This window comes from Lutra lutra, chromosome 7 (assembly GCF_902655055.1).
Source record: "Lutra lutra chromosome 7, mLutLut1.2, whole genome shotgun sequence".
NCBI classification, from domain to species: Eukaryota; Metazoa; Chordata; class Mammalia; order Carnivora; family Mustelidae; genus Lutra; species Lutra lutra.
This window is the reverse complement of record NC_062284.1, coordinates 134050931-134075330: the sequence shown is the minus strand read 5'-3', so window position 1 is coordinate 134075330 and position 24400 is coordinate 134050931.

The following is a 24400-nucleotide window of genomic DNA, read 5'->3' as shown; positions in this document are numbered from 1 at the left end:
CCCCACCCCCCAATCCACAGTGGTTTCCCTAGGAGAAGCCTAGGCGGGGAGTCCCCCCTTCTGGCTTACAAGGACTTACTTTGCCCTGCCAAAGAACTAGAGTCTGGAAGGAGACACGGGCAGACTGGAGGCCTTCCTTGGAGGGGAAGCTCCTGGATGCAGGGAGGGAGGCTACCCTGCTGCCCAAGTTCTGAGGGGCAAGCTGGCCATCGGTGTTGGCCAGGACAGGATGAAGAAAGCCCCGAAGAGGGTGAGACAGTTCTCCCTGAGTTCACTGGGCAGCAAACAAAGATATGTAAAGAGTTGTTAGTTGAGGATAATGGGAGCCCAGATGACATTTTTTACTTAATTTGTTTTTATAAGGTAAAGGAATGTTGCAGTGTTGCAGCAAGCTTGAATTTGAAGGCTGGTGATGAAGATGGAACTCTCTAGAATTTTGACCTCCGCCACAAAGCACCCCATGGTCTACTTTTACATAAAGAATCAACTCGGGCACCTGATCTCCTGTGTTAAAAGCGCACCTTCCTCATTGACCAGCAGACCGAAGCTCGAGCCCCGCCGCCGCCACTCCTCTCCTCCTCTCTTTCTTAAAGTTGACTTGATAGAAGAAGTCAGATATTGCCAAATGACGGAAGCCCAAGCTCCCGGAAAGCTCTCCCCTCTGCCCTCAGAGCTTGTGTTTCCTCTGATGTTGTGGGGCCCACTCAGTTCAGAGCTGACAATGGGAAAAGAAATGAGGGCTTCCCCTAAGCTCATATTCTCACCTATTTCAAACCCAGACAATGGGGGAAATCCCAGTGAGATCTGGGGCTATTTACACGCAGCTGGATGAGTAAGACTTTGCATTTCCTGAGAAACAATGATTAGGCTTGCTGTGTAAGGCCATACTCATTTCATTTATTTGAGTTTTAATATATAAAAATAATGTTTAATATATGAGGAATGGTTGACTCTGAGAAGACCTCAGTCTGCTCCCTGAAACCGCCGTCCTCCTAGTTACACGTCCCATGTGCACTTTACACCTGTGGAAATGTCTTCGCACCCATTATTTCGGACACCTTGGGGGCCAAGCAGAGCCGGGTGCAGGGGGAAGGGAGGAGAAAGGAGACCTCCCAAACCCTTCTTGCTGAGGAAGCCGATAGGTCTGATTTACTAACTCTGGCCTTTTAAGCTGTCCCATGCTCCCCAGTGCTCCCTTGGCCCCCTGTTGCCAAACGAAACTTCCACCCTGCCCAGGAAACAAACCATACCTTCACTCCAAGGCTCACCAGGTCCTGGAGCCTCCCCACGCCCAACCCTGACACACCCCGTGCCCTCCAGAGGCAGTGGAGACAAGGGGAATGCGATCTGCATGGCTGGGGATGAAAGTAGGGAGTCTTTGGGTTCTCAAAGGAGTCACCTGGCCAAAAAAATAACAGTATTCCCATAGGGGAGAGGGGCTAAGGAGGTTGCATTTTACAACAGTATTAGTATTTTTCCCTAAGTTTACAAAGTGGGGATTGCCTCCACTATTTAGAAATATAGTTCCTAAATTTTAAAGAGTCTAAAAATGAAGGGCATATACCCAAGAGAATTGAAAGCAGGAACTCAGCTACGCACACACCCATCTTCATAACCGTGTTACTCACAATAGCTAAGAGACAGAAGGAAGCCAAGTGTCCCTCTTCAGGGGAGTAGATCAACAAAATGTGGTATATACCTACCATGGAGAATTTCCATGGAAGGAAATTCTTGGAGCCCCTGGGTGATACAGTCGGTTAAGCATCTGAGTCCTGGTTTTTTTTTTTTTTTTGAAGATTTTATTTATTTGTCAGAGAGAGAGGAGAGCGAGCGAGCACAGGCAGACAGAATGGCAGGCAGAGGCAGAGGGAGAAGCAGGCTCCCCGCCAAGCAAGGAGCCCGATGTGGGACTCGATCCCAGGAGGCCGGGATCATGACCTGAGCCGAAGGCAGCTGCTTAACCCACTGAGCCACCCAGGCGCCCCCTGACTCCTGGTTTTAGTTCCAGTCCTGATCTCAGGGTTGTGAGATGGAACCCCAAGTCAGGCTCCCTACTAAGTGGAGAACCTGCTTAAGTTTCTCTCTCCCGCTCCCTCTGCCCCTCCCTCCTTTCATACTCTCACAGGCTTGCTCTCTCTCTCTCTCACTCTCTCTCTCTAAAATAAATAAATACATCTTTTTTTTAAAAAGGAAGGAAATTGTGGCACATTTTACGACATAGGTGAACCTGGAGGACATGATGTTAAGTGAAATAAACCATCACAAAAGGACAAATATCATGTGATTAGGGGCTTAGAAAAGGCAAATTCATAAAGACAGAAAGGAGAATGGCTGTTACCAGAGATGGGGAGTTACTGTTTAATAGGTACAGAGTTTCTGCTTGGGATGATAGAAATATTCTGGAGATGGATTCTATCAATGGTTGCACAACATTATGAATGTACTTAATGTCACTGAATTTTACACTTTAGAATGGCTCCAATGGCCCATTTATATGTCACCAATGTTAAATATACATGTTATGTATATTTTACCACAATGAGAAAAAAATTAAGGGGCTGCGTCTCTCTGCTGGAGGTCACGGTAACCATTTTGGTTTCTCTCTTATTTTGCCTGAGAATCACAATTTGGGCTTCTGTGAATTCTCTGATGGGTTTTCCAACCCCCTCTTCCTCCTTTAGGCTTGTAGAAAATTACCAAAGGAGGTTTCAACCAAAGGAAAGCCTGATAATAACCCCCCCAGAGGAATCTGGGATATTCTGGAGGCACATCACAAGAGGAGGAAGAGGAGAGGCAGTGAATTCCAATTCAGATAACTGCTAATACCCACCAGGATACAGCTAGCCCCTGCAAGTCTGCTAGCCACCTCCATTCCCTCAGCAGCAACACGGGGTCCACTAAAGGAAGCACAGTGAGACATCAGTACAGGTCCACTTACTTGAGCTCACTAAACAGACAGCGGTCTGCAGCTGCCCATATGGAAGTGAAGCAAGCACTTTTATTTCCATGTCAATAGAATGGGTGCTATAGGGGAGGAGAGACCATGTCCAGGGAGACTGTGGATAAATGAAATCCAAAAGAGAAAAATCTTCTGCTTGCTTCCCCCTCTCCCTCCACACATTTAAAGAAAAGAAGGTGGGGGGAGGGGAGACAGGTGTTGTCAATAATTCCAGTCTTTTCCACCACCAAAAACTTTATCTGAGTGCTAATAAACAGCAAAAGAGGCCAGATAAGTCTTCCCACTTCTCTGTCCTCTCTCCATCCTCTGGTTGGGGTGCTAATGAGAAGAAAAGTGTTTGCAGAGGAGAATCAGAAGAAAAACCCATGTTCTAAAGGGCCCACCACCTGGTCCTCAGCCTTAGGTGCTGAGAAGGGAAAGGGGTGCCATCCGGGTTAGAACCCCAACCGGTAGCATGATGTGGCAGGACTGGACCCAAGAAGATGAAACTAACCAAAAAACTCCCCAGTCTTAACAAATCCCCCTCAGAAACACGCTTTAAAAATGAGAAAGAATTTGAACTTTGGCCCCTAACCATCCCCCCTCTCCTAATCAACCATAGTAAGAGCTACCACCAAGCTTTTGACCTGAAACGAATCTGGGCATCCAATTGGGAATTTGGGTGCATCCCCCTCGTCTTAAAGACAAGGGGTCTGCAGCTCAGAGCAGCTCTGTGTCCAAGATTCAATGGCGGGTTCGTGGCGCCACTGGGAGCAGGTGCTCAAGGCTCTGGATTTCTCTCTCAGAGCTTTTTCTCCTCCGTGACTCTGAAGTCATCACAGCTACAGAGACCGGCAAGTGGTGAGAAATGAACATGGGAGAGTGACACAGTTGGAGATAAGGGCCACACTGATGCCAGGTGGGAAGCTGGAGATGCAAAACCTTTTCTGCTGGAGCTTCCAATGGCAATTAATACACACAGCAGGTTTTCAAAGTGAATAACGACACAAATGCGCTCATGTCACAGCAACCTGAGATGACCACAGTCTCTGGATTCAGTGGGGGTGGGGAGGGAGCAAAAGGGGGATTAGACATGTGTCATCATTGTTTCCCAGACTCCTATCCAAGACCGGGATGGAGAAGGACTCACTGTGGGCTATTCGAAGCCCATTATTAGGCACTCTGAGTCTAATCCCCTCGCCCCTCCCTGCTTCCAAACACAGCCCCTAACTCTTAGCCTTCTCAAGGCTTCTCTCTCCCCCTCCCACCCCCCACACCACTACTATTCACAAACACAGCCTAGAAATTCCCAGCACAGCCCTCTCCCCTTTTCCCACCCACCCCCACCCAACACCTTCTAACCACTGCTTTTAAAACTCTGATGCAAATCACAGGCTTCAAAAACCTTCCTTGGGTGACAGTTTTACGATGCTAAGCTCCATTCATCCATATGGCCTGACAGACTGTGAAACACTAGTAACCGGACCAATAAGAAAAACAAATTAGAAAAACACCACAACACCTCATCTCGCCCCAGTCACTGACACAACTAAAGAAAACTTTGGAACTTGCTATAGATCATAATATCGGGCTCTCTGCCTATGAAACAATCATCTTTTCAGAGTTCCGGACCACACAGAGGTTTTACCCACTCACCTACTCGCCACCCATCCCAACCCCAGGCCATACTTTATCTTTCCTTGTTAAAGAGCTACATAGTCAAAGACTATCTCGAGCTGGGAATCACACTTACAGTGGCTCCTGAAGGATAAACTGAGGCTGCCCAAAAACTCTTCAGCAGGTTGTGGTCTTTCTTTGACCCTGGGCTTGCCACATTTGGCTACACTTCTGTCTTCTACTGACTTTCAGAACATTCAAAAACGACAAAAGTTATTTTGTCGAGGTTGGGATAATAAACAGACCTGGATTCTGGTGTCTTTTATGACCCACCCCCCCCACCACCACCACTACCATCGGTGGAAACTCTGCTTTGAAAACAGAGAAGTCAGCCTCAGTTTCCTTTCTGTTTCTGGTGCAAAACAAAGCCTGCTGACCGTGGCATTTTATTTTTTGCCTTGATCTGAGCAGAGGGCTCTGAAGCAGCTTTAGACATTATGGTCTTTCTCAGATGTATCCAAATTCCAGCTCCCTGCATGATTGCATAAAGACAGAGAAAGATGAGATGTCCAATTAAGTGTCCTCTGAATGCCAGCCCACCTTGGGGATCTCAGCATTGTCCATTCTCTTAGCCATCCCTAGAGGTCCCCCAGGTGGTCTGCAAGGCAGGCTATTTTCAGAGATTTACCCTGGGACAATGCCTCTACTTGGATTCTGGCAGAAATTAATATCCTTTATGGGTATCTCATCAAAACCAGACACTCTTCCTGCTGAAAAATAATGTGTGCTAATGAAGTTTGGAGAATTCAGGGATTTTTTTTTTTTTTTTTTTTGAGTGGCAACCAGAAGTAGATGGAGAAGGTGTCTCTTAGGCATCTGTTGGCTTAAAATATCTGAGGGTCCTTTTTCATAAGGGGCTAAAATAATGTCCATAAAAGGCAACAAGTTCACAAAGTCCCAACCTCCATATCCCCCACTTAGTACCTACCCACGGTCCCCCTACTCAGAGCTAAGAGGAGATTAGAACCAGGAATGCAGCTCCCCCCACCCTCTCTTCCCTGATATCTAAACTGAGTGCCACAGCAAGAGTGAGGTCTGGCTCCCAAGTGGTCACAATTGCACAACATTCACAGGCACTGAAAACACTTTAGATTACAATACAGTATATCCATATCCTAGGATGTATAAAGAGATGAAGATTTGAAGTCCATCTACTCACATGACCTGTTGTTTGACCTTGGCTAAGTTTAAGTGTGTATTTACTTCTCCCAGAATTGTGTCCTTAATGACAAAACAGATATAGACACATACCTCCAAGCAAGGGAAACTACTTACAAAAGAGTTTCAGTACAATTATGTATCTGTAGTTTCACCCTTAGAAGCATGATGAAATAGTTCGCTGGTCTCATTCTTTTTAAACAAATAGTTACTTGAGGAAAAGCCCTGTTGGTTTATATAGAATAATTAAATAATAATAACAGTTATTCTTTTCTAAGCAGGCAGTTATAATAATAGATACGTATGTGCATAATCAAGTCTGGCAGAAGGTGGCAGACATTCCCAGTTAAGTGCATACAAACCAGGGTTTTGATAACTTAATAAAAGAGTAAGTTGTTTAAAGTGTTGATAGCAGATTTGGGGGAGGGTTGTTTACTTGAACTAGAATATCGAGAAAGATTAGAATTTATATTAAAAGTATCAGGTTTCCTAGATATGCAGAAATCAACCAGAATACGTTATGTGACTTACTTCTACATAGACCTTTACCAAATCCATATCTATGTTACCTGCATGGGTTTTACCTCACTACATGGCCCTTCACTTGCTTGTCCATGTAAGAAGTGAGGGTTACTCACAGTCTAAGCTCAGACAATGTAGCTGCTAAATTAAATAATGTGTAATACCCATTTACACATCATACAAGTCTACAATGCTGTTAAATTCTATTTGTCCAGATGTGACTGCTTGGTTGTGGGGCTACCCGCCGCGTCCTCTTTGTGATCTGATCAGTCCAGGCGGCTCCTGTTTCTGCCTCTAACACCCTGTTGGGCAGTAATAAGATGTTAAAGGCGCCAACAGAGAGAAACCAGACTGTCAGCTTCAGAGAGGAAGGGGGTGAAGGGTACGAGGACGAGGAATAAGAAAGGGAGTTGAGGGGAGATCAAAGACAGGCAGGAAGAAAGCCAAACTGCTAAGAGTGGAGATGTGGTTCCAAGGAGCTTGGGACCCTAAGGAAGACCCCAAAGCAATGAGATTCAAATTGTACCATCCAGTCACCCGAGCTATTAAATTATTAAATGTCCCACATGGAAAAGCTATAATGAAAAATGGTCCATACTCTGGGTAGGCAGAGCCCTACAGAGGTGTTGCATGAAACCCGAGCTTACTTCTCCCCAGCATATTAACCTACCAGCACTTTATTCCCCAATCCTAGAGGAAACCTTTGTGTGATGGTTTCTGTAGGGGGCGTCCGTGTTGTTAGCTTTTTTTTAGGAAAGGAAGAGAGAGACTCCGCGCACATAGAGAAAATGCTAATGTCTTTCAGCTCCCTTTCATTGTCAGGAGGGACACAAGAGGATAAAAACCTAGCTTTCCAAACCATTCTCCTGCTCCCCTCCTCCCAACACCACTATCCATCCCTTTAGCTGGATGTGTCTCTGCGCTTTGTTCTAATTTATCCTATGCATAATTTATTTACGTGTGTATTGTTTCCCGATCAGCAACTTTTAAAAACAAATGAAATGTATAAGATGTTTTATTAAACAAGTTGTTTTCTAAAATTAAGGCTTATGGTGTAGGTTTCCCAATAACAACGTGTGTGCTCCTGCATTAGGAGTTAAAAACCGTCCGGAGCGCAGGAGCCAAGCCTCGCGGGGAGAGGGAGGTGAGTATTGTTTACACCCCCTTACCTCCAGGGAAAGGGTTTGCGATGCAAAAAGGAGAGGCTAACTAAAAATGACCACTCAACTCCCATCTAGAAAAAGCAGGCAGGGGTGTTGTGTATATGCTAGCGCGTGCGTGTGCGTGTGTGTGTGGCGACACAGAATTACAAAACATCTCATTGCAACTGTCTCTAATTATACAAAGTACGAGTATAATAATTCAAAACTAATTCCACTAAACCAGCCCGCTTCTCCGTCCCTTCCTCCACCTCTAATGCCACCCTACTCAGACACCCTCGCCAAACACGCACCCTTCTGCAGTTCAAAAAACAAACAAACAAAAAACTGGAGCGAGCTGGGAAACCCTGGAGCGTAGAGATACTGCGCCTGCCCGCGCGTGAGCAGGCTCCAGGGTAACGATGGTACCGCTTTCCCAGTAGGAAACAAACCTGGCGCGCATGTGAAATTGATTTCTCTAACTTGAGTTTACCAGGTGGCATCCGCCCGCCTATGTGATTTCGGCTGGAAATGGGGAAACTGCAAACCAGCTGTAGGTTCGGTAGAAACTCACAGCATCAGCGGTGTGGCTGCGCGAGCGACCCGGAGCGAGGATGCGGCGAAGTTCGCCCATTTATTCTGCCATAAAACATGTTCTTTCTCGGGTGAAACGCTGTGGCGTTCAAGTGCAGTGTATCGGAGCCTGCGAGCGAGAACTAAAGCCGGGAGCCGCTCTGTGATCAACATCATCTTCCAGTATCCTCTTAACGGCAGCTTTAATATACATGTGTATTTAAAACTCCAATACGGGGGGCATTACTACCTTTTTCCCTATTACTGATGGGAGATAAGCTGGTGCAAACACGTGCTATTATCCTCGCGCGTTCCTTCGCGCTAGGAACACCCCCCCCACCGCGCCCCCCCTCCCCCGGTGCGAACCTGGTTTTCAACTCCAGGAGGAGCCTGGGGTGCCAACGCGGTGCGCTGAGTTGAAAGAACCTGCACGGGCATCGGTCACACACCCGGGAGAATTCTGCATAAAACGCCCCCCACCGGCACCTCCCCATCCCTTCGCCCTCGGCTTCCAGCCCAGTTGGGAAGTCCTGGTCCCAGAGGCGCGGACCCCCGAGCCACGTCGCGCGGCGATCTGGAGGGGAGCTCTCCTCTGCCAGCATCATTGCCAATAGCACCCCTTGTAGAGCGACGCTAGTTTTCCGAAGCTCCGCGATTGCGTTCGGACTTGGCGGCTTAACAGTTCCACCGACTGGAAGGAAGGAAGGAAGGAAGGAAGGAAGGAAGGAAGGAAGGAAGGAAGGAAGGCAGGATGAAAAGGAGGAGGAAGGAAGGCAGGCAGGAATTGGCTGCCCGACTCGGGGACTGGTCCCCGCATGTCCTCGCCCAGCCCGCCCCCCTGCGTCCGGGATCTGGGCGTCCGCTCAAAGTCTCCTGGCGGCGGCCAGAGGCACCTGCCCCTCGCTCTGGCCAGGAGCAGAAGCTGCCGGCTTAGGCGGGGAGCCCCAAGCTGCCTCTCCTCCCGCTTCGGCTTTTCACCCAGAGGAGGCGAGAACACCATTCATAAGACCTGCAGCTTCCCTGCCTCCAAATCAACCCCAAGTTAACCCGAGTCGTTAATATACTACAGCCAGCTCACCCACAAACACACACACACACACACGCACACGCACACACACACACACCCCGGTGACCGCCCGGAGCGCCGTCACGCTCGGGGGGCTACCCCGGCAGGAAAGCCCCGGGCAACCACCTGGGCCCCAGGGCTCCCGGGACCCACTGCTCCCCCTGTGGTCCTCCCAACTCCGGAAGGTTTGCACAAACTCCCCGCAAGCGATCGGAAGGCGTAAAGCGCCCGGCAAACTCCGGAGGTGCCGCGGTCCGCTCGCCCCGGCGGACCCAGCCGCCCGGCAGGGGCTGCGGACTCAGGAGGCGCGGGGCTCAGCCAAGTGCACCCAGGCGGCCCCTGCCCGGCGCTCGCCCCCAGCTCGGCCGCCCCCCGCGCCGCGCTCGCCGCCCCGCGAGGCCGGGCACTCGAGGGACCGTGCTGTCCCCGAGCTGCCCACGACCCCCCTGTAGAGCGCTCGAGCGCCTGGCTCCCCTGCCGAAAACCCCTCTCGGTGCGCCCTCCAATTAAGCACAACACAAATGTAACAATTTTCTTCTTGTTAATTGCATCTTTTGACATTTCTGCGCTTTCGGGGGAAAAAAAAAAAGAAGATGAAGAAGTAAGAGCTGAAAGAAAAGAGAAGCCCCGCCGCGGCTGCAGGCGCCTGCAAGCGCAGTGCATTGGCAGCGCTCGGCACGCGGAAGGCGCCTTTTTTTTTCATATTGAAACCAGGCGGAATATGTACATTTTTTAGTCTTACTTACGCTTTCAGGGGGTTGTGAATGACAGTCGCCATTTTGCTACAATGTAACAGAATATTGTCTGTCTCAGAGTTCTAAAGGTTCGCTCAGGGGAAGCGGCGAGCCAATCAGAGCACGGGATACCGGCCTGCTGGCCAATTGGCGCTGCTGGTCGCCAGATGGGCGGGGCCTGCACGGTGGTAGTTATTAGGGGAGCTGTCAAAGCCCAGAGGTCACTCCCTTTTGTAGAGCCCGAGAGCAAGCAGGTCTTAAAGGGGCAGTACTGCGCGAGCAGCTCCTTTTCGGATTGGGGAAAGTGGAGACGCACGGGAGAGTATTCTAGTTTGGTTTGAGATCCTACTTTCTGAATAATTGCAGAGAGTTTGCGCTCCTGGACAGAAATATTTAAGTATTGCCAACAAACCACTGAACCCCATTCATTAGCTTTTGGCTTTGCTGTTAACGTTTCTAATCCCCCAAAGGACAAATCCCCTTGTTCCCTTGTAGAAGTTAGAAGGCTGCCGTTTCGTCTAACAAATTACTACACGTGCCCAGCCGTTTGCTAATGCTCTGGGTCCTAAGGCTTTTTAACATTCTCATTCCCGTAGTGTTTTATCTCGGCCACCTCTCTCTCTCTCTCTCTCTCTCTCTCTCTCTCTCTCTCTCTCGGTTTCTTGGAACTGCAGCCGCCGTTCCTGGCGACTCCAGGACAGCAACTCCCCTCCCCCTGGAATGTCTCAATGTCAGGCTCGCTCCCTCCTGCAGCCAGGGCTTTCGTTACGTAATGCGCGGTGGTCACTCAGCGCGGTTCCCCACTACTACCTCTTCTCATCTACACACCCCCCCCCCCGAAACTTCTGAAACGATCAGATTCCGGCCAGCTGGGGAGCCAAGTGGGACCTGGCGCTCTGACCTTTAGGCTTAGGGACAGAGAAGGTTTAAGAAAACTTTTGGAAACGCTTTCTGCTACTAGGAAAGAGAGTAACTAGACCGAAGGTATTGCCAGAGTCTCTTTCCGGGAGTAGCACACGGGGTTCTGGCGTCACTTTTCACTATTGAGATACAAGGTGGAAAATCTGCTACTGAATAATCCGCTATGACCCGAGGCTTTCGTTGTCTGTGTCGGCTCCAAGTCAGCTTGAACTCCTCACTGGCGAACCCCTGACAAAACTGGGAGACTTTGGGGCGCCTGGGTGGCTCAGTGGGTTAAGCCGCTGCCTTCGGCTCAGGTCATGATCTCGGGGTCCTGGGATCGAGTCCCACATCGGGCTCTCTGCTCAGCAGGGAGCCTGCTTCGCTTCCCTTCCTCTCTCTCTGCCTGCCTCTCTGCCTACTTGTGATCTCTCTCTGTCAAATAAATAAATAAAATCTTTAAAAAAAAAAAAAAAAACTGGGAGACTTCTGTGAAGGCAGGCTTCCACTGGGCAGTCGGGGAAGCTCCCCAGTAGATGAAATCGCACTAAATCATGAATAGGGGCCTCGTTAGCATACAGAAATCTGGCTAACATCCCAAAGTTGTTTAATCAGGTCAAATAGCTAAAATAGCGGGGGAGGGGTTTAAGAAGATTGGAGATGCCAAATTGCCAGTTCTTCGGAGCTGTGCCCTCTCACTTCCTTTCTCAGGGCTCCTCTCACGTCAATGAATTAAAATAATAATAACAACAACAACAACAAAGTTCCAGAACTTTCAGAGTTCAAGTCCATACACTGTTAGAGTTACAGAAAAACAGAACAGGCCTGAATGGGTATGTTTGTAAGGCTTGAAATTTAAACTCCTTCTTTCTGCCTAATTAATAGCATAGGCCAGCACTTTTTGTCACCCCATCGCACAGCATCTTGCCATTTGAAAAAATTATCCATTTTTCTAAAATGAAAGTTTGAAAAATCCCTTTCTTATTAATTTGTCAAAGGAATAGTTCAGAAGCTAGTTCTTAGCCTGGGACGGGGTTTAAGAACATTAAAAAGCAAGCACTGTATTCAGACCCAAGAACTATGATGAGTTTTAAAATATCAGCCAGAACTCCCACCAACCTCTTTGAGATATCAAAACCACAGCAGTTCAGACTGGAAGACAACAGCATATTTTAATATACACAGCTTGATAAAGGAAGCAAGAAATGTGGAGCCTACCCTGAATGAGGCTTACAGTTTAATAGGAGAAGGAAGACAAATTTATATTACAAACTGAAAAGATATATAGACTCTGAACGTGTATAATCATTTATGTGTTAAGGCCCAGATGCAGAAACCAGCATAATTCCTAACTACCTGGCACACTTGAAAATGGAAGATCAGATCTGTCTTCACTTTGAGAAATTTTATCCAGAACTTAAACACTTAAGTTGCATTTTATAATGACTGAACTGGAAAAAATAATGAATTAAAGACAATCTTTTTAAGTAGGCTACTCTTGCTTTTTATAAGCTAGTGAATGTCATTTTAAGTCTATCAGTGGTATGACTTTTGAGTAAACAGGAATTGTTGTAAATCCACCTTTCAAAATTCTAAGACATAGAAGAGTTATTACCTTAACTTTGGTTTTTATACCATTGATCAAGGTTTTGTTTTGTTTTGTTTTGTTTTTTCCAATGGTAATGGAAAGAGACTCTCAGTTTGCAAATGGTCTGATCCCTCAGCAGTGAGGCCAGATTTTCCAAATAGGGCTTAAGATGTACTGATCCCGGCCCACAAAAAGCCATATGTTTTTTTGCCAGGACACTCAAAAGCAAGGGTGATTAGAGTGGACATGTTTAAAGGAGACTGAATCTTGAACAGTTTCAGGGAATGCAAAGTTTCACATTAATTTTGCAAAGAAGTGGTAAATATGGTTAGAAGTATGGACCTCAAAATCTACTTGCCTGAGTTCACCATTACCAGCTGGGGTATCTTGGGCAAGTTTACTTAGCAACTTGAATGTTTCAGTTTCCTCATCTGAAAAATGGCAGTAATGATGGAGCCTACTTCATAGGACTCTTTTTCAGTACTCGCATCAAGTGTCTGGCACATAGCAACCTCTCAATACATGTTGGTTATCATTTTTATTGAGATATTTAATTCTTTCCTGATGGCATAAGGAATGTAGGGGATCTGAACAAAAATGCACAACAAAAATTAAAATTGTCTATCAAGTTTAGTTTTTTAAACTCACGAAATCAAGAAGAATGAACAAAGAACAACTTTCATGTGGGCAAAATAATAAATCAGACTACTTTAGTTAGGAACCATGTAACTACTTAAACCCAAAAAATGTCTTCTTGCTGATTGTGATATCAAGACTTTTAAAACCATCTCTGAAGCTCTGGGTACTCCATAGCTATATATAGATAGAGATTTAAATATACTCCATCCCTTCCCCATCTCTTTCAATTTCCTTTTTTGTTGTTGTTGTTGTTGAGTTTAGTTGCCCATCTCTTTCATCATGATTTAGCTGGTTGGGCAGCTTAATTTGGAGGTCAGAAGGGGCCCAGAATAACCACTCTCCATCCCACCTGGAAAGTCTAGAGCTATGCTATCCAACATGGGAGCTGGGAGTCATATGTAGCCACTAAGTACTTGAAATGGGACTAGTCCAAATGGAGGTGGGCTGTAACTGTTAAGTACACACCAGATTTCATAGACTTAGTACCAAAAAAAGAATGTAAAGTAGCTCATTAATGATTTTTATATTGATTACATGTTAACATGACAATACGTTGGACTTACTAAGTTGAGTAAAAAATGTTATTAAAGCTCATTTCACCTGTTTCTTTTGAAAGGTGGCTACTAGGAAATTTTGGATTACTCACGCGGCTGGTATTGTATTTGTGTTATACAGGATTGCTCCAGACAGTGTGTGGAGGGTGAGGCCTTTCTCAGTCATGTTAACCCATCTTGTGGACCCTTCACAAATTCAGCCTTAACATCAGTTAGCAAAACTCCCCGGCCCAGCTCAAGTATGTGACCAATGCCACCAACCAAAGGAACATTTGGGGTGTGACCACAGACAGACCCAAGTACCCAAATCACTAGGGACTTCCAAATCTGTTTTCCTTTAAAAAGCTTGAGGGCTGTTTCAGCAGACCATGAGTCAAAGCCGTAAGGAGATGCCCCTGCAGAAGCAGGGACGAATGGCATTTCTGTAGCAAATGTTGGCCTCTGTGGCTGACTTTTTTTGAGGCACATCAAAATAAGAGAGAGGGCGGAAGGAGATGCAGAAGTCACCAACAGCCAAAGAGTTCATTTGAAAGAGGAAGTGTGCCACAAAAGCCATCCAAAAGAAATGCAACAGTCTCTGGGAGCTAAAGGAATTTTAAGTCCTATGGGTGTTTAAAAAATAAGAAAAAGCTCACCCTCAATCCCTCTATTCATCCACAAAACATAAGTCATAGCCTTGGCAGCTGATTGGCCACGCTGGTTCCCTGAGATCCAGAACCAGCTCTGGTATGTTCTAGACACTAAGCCAAAAAGGGGGCACCAAAACTATAATCTGATTTTCTCTCCCCTTGGGGATGTGGGTGGGGAGGGTCTTACTCCCTTCATAATATCTCAGAGCACAGAAGGAAAAAAAAAAAAAGTCAAGTTTTGGGCACATAAGATGCTCCTAGGGCCGGATCTCTGAAACCTCTTATTTCAAGGGAAAGCCAAACAGAAACCAATGCCTGCTGCTTCCCACTAACTCAGTTCATTCATTCACTCATCCACTGGAGGCTCTCTTTGAGGGAGGCATTGTGCTAGGCACAGGTGGCGATATAAAAATAAACCAGACAGGGAAAAAAAACCCGCAAAAAGCAATTCCCGTCCATCTGGAGAGAGAATAAAGATAGTAGGCCCAACCCTACAAGCAAGCAGAGTAATTACTTGATGCGACTTAAAAGGGAAAAGCAGCCTGCCCAGCCAGGCTCTCCTTTTCCTGGCACAGTGCCCATAATCCCAATGGATGCACGCTTGGGTGTTTATGGAGTGCCTTCACTCCTTTGGGTTTTCAAGGTTTCATGGTATTGAGATTTTCACAAGTCAGTCTACAACAGGGGAGAAGGGATATATGTCCAGGAACCTTTGTGAAGGGAGCAAGTACCTCCAACGTTGGCAGAAGGGAAAGGCCCCATGGAGATGGTCACATTTAATTTGGACCTTGGTTGGGTAGACTTCAGAAATGAGCCAAAGAAGGACAGTCCTTCCAGACCCAAACTATAATCTAAGAACAACTCATTGATCCAACAAATATTTGTAGGTTCCCTACTCTGTGCCACCATACCTCATTCATGCTGGGTCTTGGGATGCAGAGAGACCTAAGACAGTTCCCACCTTTAAAGGGGAGGGAGGGAGAAGCAGGCAGTGACAAACATAGAGCCATGCAGCAGAAAAAAGGGGGCACTGTGGGGCTGGACGAGGCACTACCGCCAGACGGGAAGGTCAGGGTTCATAGGGTCAGCCTTCATAGAGCCAGAATATGGTAGGAGGAAAAATTTCCCCTCGGAAGTGGCAGCGTGTAGAACCCCCCCACCCCCAGGGAAGTGAGAGAGAGAGAGTGCTGTGATTTCCTGGGATCCCTCTGGTAGGCAGGGAGTGGCAGAGGTCTGAGCAAGACCCAAGAAGCTGGAGAGACGAGGAGTGGGTGCCAACGCTGAGAGGAAGAGTTTTACCTGGAAGGCAACCAGTCGACATGGATTTTTTTTTTTTTAATTTGACAGAGACAGAGAGATCACAAGTAGGCAGAGAGGCAGGCAGAGAGAGAGAGAGAGGAGGAAGCAGGCTCCCTGCAGAGCAGAGAGCCCGACGCAGGGCTCGATCCCAGGACCCTGAATCATGACCTGAGCCGAAGGCAGAGGCTTTAACCCACTAAGCCACCCAGGCGCCCCAACACGGAAAGATTTTTAAGCTGGGGGTGACAATGAAGAGGTTGCCTTTTCAGAAAGCCCTTTCCATCAGCAGTGTGACCATGAATTGGAGAGAGGGTAAGTTGAAGGCCTGGGAACCTGCCAGAAGGCTGTGGTATCAGGGAGAAGGTGCGGGGCAGAATCGGGGATTTCTAAGGAACCTGCAGGCCATGGTGGCAGGCAGGCCATGGGCCTGCGGGACGTAGGAAGGTCCCAGATGCTGCCAGGTTTCGCGCTTCTGGGAATGGACATCAGTCAGCTCCACTTGCCCGGAGAAACAAGACGTCAGAGCCAAGGCCTGAAGGCTGGAGGCCAATAGAAGCACTTCGACCTTCTGTGGTGGAAGAGGGGCTTGCCTCACAGGAACACCTTAGCCCCCACCCCTCATCACTCCCTGAAAGCAGTGTAAGTCTCTTCCCCTGGCAGGCCAGTGACCCGGGCTGGGATCCTCTTACGCCCCCATCCTCTGGCTCTTCCTTGCTGTATGGATTCCACCTTGAGTCAAGGGCCTCTTCCAAATCCCTTCCTGCTAATCCCCACCCTTTCTTTCAGGGCGTGCTCTGAATCGGCTTAATGGACTCTCCCTCCTGGATAGTTGCATCTTAACAGGGGATTCTAGGACGCCCCAAAACCTTCCTTCACAAGGAGGGGCTCAAGACTTCATGAGACACACGGCACGCACGCACGCACGCACGTAGAAGCAACGGCTTGGTTAGAATCTCGGGCACCAGGAAAGCCAGCGAATGGGTTATTTTTATACCGGAGCTTTCTCCACTCACTGCACACAGCATAATCCCAGTCTGCTCTGAGGACTGGCCCAGTCCCTGTTGTCCCGCACTCATGCTAGACAACCACAGCGGGCCTTGCTTCTTCCTCCCAGTAGAGCCACTGGTTATAGACCTTCTGCTGTGTCTATTTATCTAAGAGAGCTAATTCCTCTATCTTATCCCCCCCGACCACCTGCCCCTCCACGTTTTCCAAGTCCCCTCTTGGCCTGTCTCCATGGACAGCACATCTGAAATGCTGGCACTGACCAGACAGGAAGGTCAGGGCTGCCTTCGTAGCTGCCTCATCGCCTGGCAGCCCCCACATCCAAAAATCAAAGCACCTGGCAAGATCCTCCTGCCAGAGAGAGGCAGGATGGAGCAAAGGAAAAAAAAGAAAAAGAAAAAAGAACTCCACCATTACCACCATGACGAGGGACTAGAACCCTGTTTGGACCAAGACATGCGTGAACCAATTTCTCTTAAGCCTGAGTCCACATATAAAGAAATAAACTTACTCCCTCAGCCATTTCCTAGGGAAAGAAACTTCCTTTCATCTGCAAAAGTGGTCTTTCTGAGGGGCTATTGCTTTAAGTATGGAGACACTTCTGAGGCACCTGTTTCCTCGCACTCATACCATTTCTGGGACCTCAGGATTCTCCTCTGCCGTGAGGGCTCATCCAGGAGAGGTCTGAAAGCCAAGCACAGGAGAACATGTGAAGTCTGGTTGTTCTGCAGATATTCACACCACCCTATTAAAACAGGTGTCTGCAAGCAGGACAGATGGATGAGGGATAAGCCAAGGGACCTAAAATATCCCACTTTCTGGCCAAGAGGGGGACTCCGCCCTCCTGTATTGCGGCAGGTGCTTTCTGTTCTCTGACAGCTCTAGGCGGTGGACTCTTGTCTACAGGGCCACAAAGGGACAACTCCATGTTTATTCGACTCAAGAGGGGAGCGGGAGGTGGTCAGAAAATGTCCCTGAACCCCTATAGCGGGCCCAGTGCGTTTTAAATGCCTCTAAGCTAACCTCCAGACACCCTGATGACTGCTTCTGTGATGAGGCTCTGGACTCCCGGACACAGGCTTGGCGGCCTAAAACCCCCTAAGGAACTAATGGTGGAGGAACCGGGCAGGGAAATGAGTGAGGGGGACTTCTGGAAGAGAAGACAGAAAGGAAGCAACCAGTTCTGGTGAAGAAGAAAAGCACAAATCCAATGAAATGGGATTATCAAGGTCTAGGCAAGAAATGAATTTTATTTTGGTACCTGGATTCCCAATCACCATATGTCCTTGTCCTCTGTTCTCACCAGTCAACTTATTTTATCCCCGTTCAACAGGCAAAAATTGGTATCGTTGCCATATTTTAATAGTTGCAATAATTGTCACTCAGTGACAATTCTGAAAACCGGGGCTATTTTCTAGACATGAGTAGGTTCCATGACAATGACTCTGAAAGCCAACGTGTTTCTAGAATTGCTTTTCATAAAGCTGGTATTAAACGCTTTTGTCTATTTCATAGCTTGAATATAAACCTATGCAGATTAAATGGATCTCAAATTAGTCACTTGCTACTTTTGGCTTTCACAGAGTTTTATCCATAGCTATTTAAAATACTTGGTTCCTCAAAAAATTAAAAATAGTAATGCCATATGATCTAGTAATTCCATTACTGGATATTTACCCGAAGAAAATGAAAACACTAGTTTGAAAGATACATGCACCCTGTTTATTGAAGCATCATTTACAATAGCCAAGATATGGAAGTAACCCAAGTGTCCGTCAAGAGACGAACAGATAAGGAAGACGTGGTGTATACACACGCACAATGGAATATTACTAAGCCATAAAAAAGGATGAGATCTTGCTATTTGTGACACATAGATGGACCTGGAGGGTATTATGCTAAATGAAATAAGTCAGAGAAAGACAAATACCATAGGATTTCATGTATATGTAGGATCTAAAAAACAAAACAAATGAACAATCAGAAACAGACTAATAACTCCAGAGAACACACTGGTGGTTGCCAGAGGGGAGGGGGCCGGGGAGATAAGTAAAACAGATAGAAGAAGGAGAAACACTTATATTGATGTGTGTTCCATTTTTTGTCTCCCTGTCCCAGGAGATGTGGAGGGCAGGTGTAGCACCTTTAAATCTCCTGAGCCTGGCCCAAGGCCTTCATAAAGGGTAGTGGAAAGAATAAATAAAAACATAAATAACTACGTAGCAACATAAATCCCACCTTATTTAAAAAAAAAAACTCTACTTCACACCCACTAGGATGGCTAAAATCAAAAAGTCAAATGACAGCAAGTGTTGACAAGGACAGAGAAAAGTCAGAACCCTCACCCACTGCCAGTGGGATTGTAAAAATTGTCCAGCTGCTTTGGAAAATAATCTGGTAGGTCTGCAAACAATTAAGACTAAGTTGCCCTATGATCCAGCCATTCCACTCCCAGGTGGATATCCGAGAGAAGGTAAAACATATGTCTACTCCAAAATGTGCACACGGAAGTTCCTAATCACCAAACGGTGGAAACACCTCAATGCCCGTCAACAGATGAATGGATACATGAAAGGTGATGTGTCATCCAACAAAATATTAGTCAGCCATAAAAAAGGAATGAAGCCCTGACCCATGCCACAGCGTGGGTGAACCTTAAAAACATTATACTAAGTGAAAGAAGCCAGATACGAAAGGCTACATGCTATAAGATTCTATGCCTGTAAAAGTCCAGAGTAGGGAAATCCACAGAGACAGAAAGTAGATTAGTGGTTACTTAGGGCTGGACATGGGGTTGGTATAGGGAAAAGGAGGGTGACAGCTACAGGATATAGGATTTCTCCTGCAGGTGATGAAAATATTCCAAAACCAAATGAGGCAATAGCTGTACGTAGCTGTGAGTATCCTAAGACCCATTCAATCATATACTTTAAATGGGTGAACTGTTTGGTATGTAAATGATATCCCAATAAAACCATCTTTTAAAAATCTCTACTCGTAATAAATGCCAAACACTCACTAACCCAGATATTTCCGCAGTCATTTTTCCTTTAGAACCACATTAGATGTGTAGAAAACATACGCTGTTGGAGGGAATTCAGTTTTCAACCTGGTGATTCTATATTCATGTTAGCCTCTCATTTCATACTAAGTAACACAGAAATTCCTTGCCCTGAAAAACTCAAAATATTAAAGCTATCACTATGACCAATGTATGAGTTCATTGACAGAGATCCGGAAAGCTTTCGGGTTTCTAGGAAGTCTTCCTAGACAGTCAAATACAAATGTTTTAAACTTGCATATTAGTCACTCCAAGGTCACTCCTAAGGTGAAATCTTCACCACAGAAGGGCCGAACCAAGAACCCATTTTACCTAAGGACCAAAGCAAATCCAATGTCAAGTTTGGCTTCTTTTTAATTCTGAACTATCATGGGGATAGGAGCAGCGATTTCATCCAAATTGAGGTCTGTTTTCATTTTTACATTGTCTTTCACTAGTTTTCATCATGCATTGTGAATTTTGGTTCAACTTTCACGTGGTAAAAACCAAGGCACGTGACAAGGAACAATACAAGGGGATGCCACTGATGACAATGCTAAGCAGGGTGAAAGTCTGAGGAAGGAGGGCAGTGCAGAACAAAGCAAATCAGAAAATCTTAGAACTGGAACCTGGCTTGACTACTTACTTACAAAGTACACAAACTCTGGCAGGTGACTTAATCCTGGCCCTCAGTTTATTCATCTGTAAAATGGGGAGCTTGGAACCAGCTTCTGAGGGTTGTTGGGAGGCACACACGTGACAGTGTAAAGGAGATAAAGGAAAAGCGACTGACCCATAGTGAGCATTTGATAAATATGTTCTCCTTAGAGGACTGAGGACTGGTTGGTGCTTGAAAGGTACAAAGAAGGAAAGAAAAGAAGATACGGGATGGGGGAGTTAGGTGGAGTCCAGGATTAACAGAATGTGATCCCTTAAATCGGCTGAAGCCAGAAAAATCCCGGGCCAGAATGGGAGACCAGACTCCCTCTGCTCAAGGGAAAAGGGCGTTGGAGGAAACAGCAAAATGAGAGCCGAATTGGCCTCTCGGTAAATTCTTTGAATTCGTAAAGGAGTCCGTCCTGTCAAGAATTTCCTTTTGGCGTATCATGGAACCCCACGTGGATGTGGTGGATGGCAGTAGGATGCCATTGAATGTTATGCGTAGGACGCGCAGTTCCTAGCAAGTTACCCACTGTTAACAGGGATATTACAAAGCCTGGATTTTAAGGGGGAAAGCCTTCATGGAAACGAACGTGTAGTCCACATTAGAAGGTCCCCTCTTTTGACATCCCATTAGGAGGAGACCGGCGTTGTGCAACTGTTCTTTACTGAAAAGAGTAAAACCAAAGTCTTGAAATAGTCAGCAAAATCGAAGTGTCCAAATTTGTTACTGGCGATTGAGCGCCCTCTAGTGTCAGATAGTGGGGAAGGCACCCTTCGAAAATCCAAAAATTGGGAAACCCCGCAGGGTTCCAACTCTGGAAGAAACTGCCAAACACAGCAATGTTCACAGGGAGACCTCAAAGGCAAAAAAAAAAAAAAAAAAAAAAAAAAAAAAAAAAAAAAAATTGAAAAGGCATCAGTATGGCACAACTGGGTCCCTTTTTTCTTGATGTTCTGGAACATAGCAGGATTCACAAGATATTTGCTGAATGAGTGAAGGGCATTAGGTCCGTGGCAAACAGTACTGGATTAATGCCACATCAGGGCACTGACGGGCAGGGAATACACCACCTGTCAAACTGATGCAGCAATGGAAAACTCGACTGTTTGGACTTTAGGATACTTTCTGAGTGATACACTTGAGTAAGAACTACGGCTGGGTCACCTGGTTGAAATTAAGGAAACGGCCCCACTGGGTCAACCAAAATGTGCATGTCATAAAAGCAAGCCGTCTCTTCCTCTCTGAGCTCTGGCGAGTCCATCTGCAAAGTTGGGGGGAGTGGAGAACATGGTTTGCCTCTGAGAAAAGTTTACCCATGATCCTACATAGTGTTAGAGCTGTAAAACATACTTGATTTATTTATCACCCATGCTGAGTCAGGTGGAAAAAGCATGCTCAGTTCTATAGCCAGAGCTGTTTGGCATCAGATCTGTTACTACATGGAGAGGGGAATAAAAAATTAACCACACAGCCTTACCTCAAATTGCTCACCATTCCAGTTTCTTTTGTTGTCCGAAATTTAGATTCAGTAGATTTGACATAATATGAAACAACTGTTTCCTGGCTATTCCAATTTTGTCAAGAAGGATCGCAAGTCTTGGGGGGGGGGGGGGGTTGGGGGAGGGGACGGAAGCCCTGACATACAATGATCTACTTTGATCAGAGTGTCTGGATTTCTGGAAAAGCCAGCAATGTATTGGGACCTGCATTATCCCTGCTTGGAGAGAACTTCGAAAGACATGCCCCATGCAACTGCAGTGCAAATGATGACAAGCACCATGCTACTTTCTTAGCTTATAAAATCTGGGACACCTCCCATTCCTTCCTATGTGAATGGCAGCCTAGTATACCTACGTATTGTATCTCTAGCCTGTATCTATGTCCCCCGAAACGGTCGATTACCTGAAATTGAACATCAAAGCAGAACTGCCTGAGATATTATCTTACAGACCCAGGTCTGCCCTGCCTTTTGGGAAAATCCCCAAAAGCCATACTTACTGACTGGTGATGCTTCCAGTAACTACATGGCCTAGAAGTCACAGATCTGTGCCTCAGACACTCTGGTGAGAAGTGCCCAGAGAGCAGACTATGAAAACTCCAATGATCATTCCCAATCTTCTTTTAAGGACCAAGAGGACAAAGGGAAAGCAGATGCCTTAAATGCATCAAGAGCACAGGGTGTCACTGGGAAGGGGGTATAACTCTGTTCCCCAGATAAAATCCCTTAGGAGAGGGTGCCCAACAGGCTGGCACTTATACTCATCATTTCCAAAAGTAAGGCAGGCAGGTGAGCATTGGGAGTAAAAATTCAGGCTACCACTGGTCACCACATTTAACTGGTTACTATTTTAAGTAAGGACTACAAGGAATGAGGTCAGAGAGGGGCAGAGTCCTCCTGCATTTGCTCTACACTCCCACAATTGTCATTAGGCACCGGGGTACTTTTCAAACTGCAGGGGGTTGCTTTTTCTGGCTCACAGCTAACAGAGAAATGAGGCCTTCTCTTCTCCAGGCTTCTTGTCTGGGCTCCTGACCCCACACCAGGACTGCTCTCCCAGTGGGTGGGTCAAAACAGCTTATCTAGAACTCGGGGAGGGTGAAGGAGGTAGAAAGAGTACAGCATTCGAAGACACTGCACTCAGAACTATAGAGGTCATAGAGGTGGTGGGACATTGTAACAGAATGAAACAAAACACCAAACCCAAAAGCAAAACTTAATTCATCCTCATCGCATGATGTTTTCAAAGGTTCTTCTTTTTTTTTTTTTCAAAGGTTCTTCTTTTAATTATTGGAAAAAGATATCCTTGGTGAAAACTGCTGGATCCCAATAAGGCTATACTTTCTCTGTGTCCCATCCCAAACCGAGCATGGACAACAGCTGATTTTATTGAAAAACACATTTATCTTTAAAAATCAAAAGTATTGGGACACCTGGGTGGCTCAGTCGGTTAAGCGCCTGCCTTTGGCTCTGGTCGTGATCCCAGGGTCCCAGGGTCGAGCCCTACATCGGGCTCCCTGCTCAGCAGAAAAGTCTGCTTCTCCTTCTTCCTCTCCCTCTGCCCCTGTTCATGCTCTCTCTCTCTCTCTCACTCACTCTCTTGCTCAAATAAATAAATCTTTTTTTTTAAATCAAAAGTATGGGGTGCCTGGATGGCTCAGTGGGTTAAGGCCTCTGCCTTCGGCTCAGGCCATGGTCCTGGGGTCCTGGGATCGAGTCCCGCATCGGGCTCTCTGCTGGGCGGGAAGCGGGCTTCCCTTCCTCTCTCTCTGCCTGCCTCTCTGCCTATTTGTGATCTCTCTCTCTGTTAAATAAATATAATAAAATCTTTTTAAAAAATCAAAAGTATTTTTAATGTCCCATTAAATCGCTAAATGTCATTAGGAGGTGACTATAAGTAACTATTGATTTAATTCTGCCGTCAAATAGAAGAGAGTGCCCTCAAGTTCACAGCGTTGGGTAAAATATCACACACAGAGTAATTCGGGCAGCACGGCAGAATCTTAAACTGTATCAGCGCTTTATATTGTAAGTCATTCCCAAAACAAAATAAGTGCTTCCTATGCAAGCAGTCGAACCCAACCAATGAGACACGATTAATAACAGTAATAATAATAATAATCAGCGCAACACTCACAGAGCGCTTCCTAAGTGCAGGCACCGTTCTAAAGCGCCGTCTTCATTTTAGCCTGTTTAAATGTATGTACTCTCAGGATCCTCGTTCACCAGGCAGAAAAGATTTCCCTTGTTTTCTCGGTTTGTAAAGGGTTAACTGGGTAAAAGCGAATACATACTAACTAGCGGCCTTGCCTTAAAACTAGGTCAACACGTTTCCACTCTCTAAACCCCAGTGCAAATAACCCTCTCAGGTCCAAAATGCCAAAAAATGAATTTCTCTCCCAAATCTAAAAATTTGCAATGCTGGGTTTGTAATACCACATAGTGCCATTTTCATTAGCCCTTTCTGAAAAGTAAGTCGGAAACCTCCTTCCTAATGGTTAAAACCATACACCTTGATGGTTTTTAACACTGCGCTAGCGCCCCCCACAGCTGGACAGGCCACCCCACCTTTTCCTTACACTGCTCATTCCCCCTTACCCCCTCCAAGTCCTCCCATAAAGAAAAACCAAACACCGAACTATCAGACGTCTACTAAAAGTTTTTAAAAGTTTACAAAAGGCAGCGAATAATTCTGCTGACACAGCGCAACCATCCAGAAGATGTTCCGTAACGAAATATACGTGTAACTTTAAAACATTTTCCCACCTGCCCCATAA